The sequence below is a fragment of the Kogia breviceps genome, chromosome 3 (assembly GCF_026419965.1).
Source record: "Kogia breviceps isolate mKogBre1 chromosome 3, mKogBre1 haplotype 1, whole genome shotgun sequence".
NCBI lineage: Eukaryota > Metazoa > Chordata > Mammalia > Artiodactyla > Physeteridae > Kogia > Kogia breviceps.
The window spans coordinates 3,819,009-3,819,699 of record NC_081312.1 but is presented as its reverse complement, the minus strand read 5'-3'; positions in this window follow the sequence as shown (position 1 = coordinate 3,819,699).

The following is a 691-nucleotide window of genomic DNA, read 5'->3' as shown; positions in this document are numbered from 1 at the left end:
CGCTAGACAGTAGGTCCTTGTTGATCATCCATTTCAAATATTACTCAGCCATTAAAAAGAGTGAAATAATGCCATTTACAGCAACATGGGTGGACCTAGAGATCGTCATACTGAGTGAAGCAAGTCAGACAGAGAAAGTGAAATATCATACGATATCGCTCATACGTGGAATATTTTTTTTAAAAGATATAAATGAGCTTATTTACAAAACAGAAACAGACTCACAGACTTAGAGAACGAACTTATGGCTACCGGGGGGAAGTGTGGAGGGAAGGGATAGTTAGGGAGTTTGGGATTGACATGTACACGCTGCTATATTTAAAAAGAAGTGCTTCTTGAAGCTGTCACTGAGCAAGGGCACAGAGGAAGCCAGGCCGCCTACAAGTGAGTGTCCTCCGGCCACAGCTCTTCCTGCAGCCTTACCAGCCTGCTGCACAACTTACTGCAATTCACCTCAAAAGGCAAAAATTTTTAAAGCCGTCACTGGGCTTATTTGTCACAGTTTCTCTGTGACGCTTATCCCCCATTGGACGCTATTTTTCACGGTGGGTGAGGGAAAGCCAGGCTCTCCGGAAGTTTGGCATCTTCGGGGCCAGCCTCCGTGCGCTCAAAGCGGGCGCTGTGCAGAGTCCCCCAGGGTCAGGCCCGGGACAGCCACCTGCTCCAACTGCTTCCGGTGTCAGCTGCCTGT